The sequence below is a fragment of the Myotis brandtii genome, unplaced genomic scaffold, assembly GCF_000412655.1.
Source record: "Myotis brandtii unplaced genomic scaffold, ASM41265v1 scaffold212, whole genome shotgun sequence".
NCBI lineage: Eukaryota > Metazoa > Chordata > Mammalia > Chiroptera > Vespertilionidae > Myotis > Myotis brandtii.
In genome coordinates, this window is record NW_005357931.1 from 116,446 (window position 1) to 119,723 (window position 3,278).

Here is a 3,278-nt window from a genome sequence, read left to right on the forward strand (position 1 = left end):
TATACTTAACTTTACAGAGACTAATTTTAACTAAAACACCACCCTAGATTCTTTTCTGATCTTGTTTAACATGCAAACATATGTTTAAAATTATGTATTGTATTTTTATTTCAATGGTAATGCATGCTTTTACAGAAATATAATTTTATTTCAAAGGTAATCGCGCTTTTTATAGAAAAAAATTAAAACTACAGAAATATATAACACAAAATATAAAACTCATGAAAGACAGAGAAAGAAAAAAGAAAGGTACCATGTTAGTAGGGTTGCGAATTATTCCAGTTATACTTAGCTGTGTTAAGGAATAGGAGTTTCACTGTGCTATAAAAACTTTTAAATGCTCTGATATTTCTCACAAGCACCTCGCCCAGGATAGTAGAAATCTTAAGACTTGCCAATGAATAGTATCCTCATGTTCTCTGGTTAAACATGTACTTTTAAAAATATGTTTTTATTTATTTTAGAGAGAGAGGAATGGAGAAGGATAGAGAGATAGAAACATCGATTGGCTGTCTCCTGCACACCTCCTACTGGGGATCGAGCCCCAACCGGGGCATGCGCCCTGACTGGAATCGAACCGGTGACCTCTTGGTTCATGGGTGGATGCTCAACCACTGAGCCACATTGGCTAGGCTAAACATGTACCTTTAATTGACAAATTCAGACTTCTCAGAGAGTAATTCCCCATTAGGCATCAGCTGCTCGGGGATTGGAGCAATCTGATACCTAAACCTGGTTACTACTACTGAAGGGCACACACCTCTTTGGATTATGTGCCTCATTGCCAAGGTCTTTGAGCCCAGCCATTCCTTCAGCTGCACTTGCTTCTGCTGGTCCCCTGACCCTCTCAGCACTATTGCATCCTCTGCCGGCATTTGGCTCCGGGTGGATCCTTTGCTGGCTGCAAGCAGGCCAGGGAGAACCAGGAACACACCATTTGTCTAACTCCCGTCCGACCTGCCTCAGCCTCTCTCTGCCCTTGAAGTAGCCACAGGTAGGGTTTCTCCTACATGGCATCCAGGAAGTGAGCTGCTGGCCCCAACGTTCTTGGGCTTCCCAAAACTTACTTGGATGTTTAAGTGCCTGCCTGGCCAAAATGGGGAGGAAAAATCAGTGTTTCTTCTGTGTTCTGCCCCCGGAGGGTCTCTGTATCATGTCCTCCTTGTCTCTAAGTCAGCCAACCTCGGCGTTCAGTCACCGAAGGCGGCAGTGGAAGTTTCTTGCACAGTGGAAGGAGCCGCATGCCCTGAGCCCTCCTGGATTAGCCCCTAATCTGGTTAGCCAGGAGCTTCAGGAATTTGGAAATCCTGTTTGTCTTGACAAAGTCTGTCTCTCAGGACTTTTTCCATGCCATAAAACCCAATTTTGGATATCAAAAGCAAATTATTAACTCCTCCTTTTTCTTACAGTACAAACTATAAGTAAACACATTAAGACCTGCCTCTCTTTTCCTCTGTCCCCACCTCCCACACACCTCTCATTCTCTTTTACCCAACACAGATAGATTTCATCGGCTGATTAAAGTCAAATGCATACAATGGACACAAGACACTGGGGGGTATGGGAGGTTAGGGGAAGGTCAAGGGGAGAAAAAAAAAAAGGAGACATATATAATACTCTTTGTAATACTTTAAGCAATAAAACAATAAAAAAATAGAGTCAAATGCATAGAACCGTTAAGCAAAAAACCACATTAATATACTCAGAAATATTACTTCAGTCACATAATTTTTATTGTGCAATTTTTTCTGATGACTAGTAAGATTGAACATTTTAAACAATATGTCATATATATAATATTTTTATTGCTTTATAATAGTTCTATTTATAGTAAGGCTGTTAACTCTTTTTATTTAATGTATCATTTTCCTATAATATGTTTTTTGGTCTTATAAAATGTTTTATGGAAACAGATATATAATTCTTGCATTTCTATTTCTTTCATGATATTATGCTTAGATAATCTGTCCTAAGACCATTTGAAATGTTCACTTATATTTCTTCCACATTTTTACATCACTAAGGTTTTTATTATTTTATTTTTCCCCTTTAATATATTTTATTTTTCCCCTTTAATATATTAATTTACTTTAGGATATAGTGTAAAGTGAAGCCCAAACTTGACTACTTCTAAGTTGCTGATTTTTCCAGAGTCATTTGGTGAATATTCTAGAAACAGAAATATTTATATTGCTGTATTTGGTGTGGATGTATTAATTTATGCTTTTCATCACTTAACGTTTTGAATGACAAGCATATACAACCTCTTACAATCCGATGAGTGGTTTCCTCCTGAGTAAACTCTTTAGAAGACTATAATTATTTTAAGGATGCTTCCATTGCTGGAAAATTCTTTGCTGATTTACTTTGGAAATTGGTTTTGGAAGCAGCTTTTGAGCCACATAGAAACCAGTCTGGTAACTTAATAACACTTCTCTTCGGACCCCAAATTGCACGCTGCAGCTCGATTACCCACCTTATTTGCCAGAGAATCTGATTCCAAATGACTCCTTTCTGTTTCCAAAAAGAAAATGCACTTAGAAACATGCTGAAGATAAGCAAAAGGATGGGGCTCCGTTCTGTTATGTTTGTTTTAATGTTGATCTTGTGACTTTGTAGTTGCATTTGATCAAGTGTGTATATGCATGTACACAAATAAGTTTCTATCTCCCTGCTCTACATATTTGACTAGAACTATAAATGAAAGTCTGACAAAGAGCTGTGCGCTCTTGGGAAGAAGGTACTGGCCTCTAAACTAACCCAGTGCCCCTTCTCTCTCCCTCCAGGAGGAGGCTCATTGGCTCCTGATCCCGATTCAGATTCACCAATGGAAATAGCAAGTGATTCTTGGAACAAGATAAGCTCCGTAAGTCAGTAGTAAAGCCCATGGTTCCATTTAATTTTTTCTAGGGCCCTACACACTTATAACAACAACATTGACTAAAGGAAAGAAATGCCAAAATTGATAGCCCTCTGGATTTTATACATTTCCCAATTTTCTAATTGCCACAGCTATTGCCAACAAAACACACTGAAAGAATGCCCCGTAAGGAGAGGTCTCAGAACACACCACAGGATAGGACTGCAAATTTCAGTGATTACAAACAATTAGAGCGGGCAGCCAACATATAATTTTCCTTTTAGGCATGGACATAGAATGAAAAACTACTTACTAGGCTGGAATAGATAGAAATAGAGCCGTTTCCCTTTGTGTAAAAAATTGCACTTGATCAAGTGGAGATTAAAGCTAATGTGTTCTTCCCCCCCCCCCCCCTTTT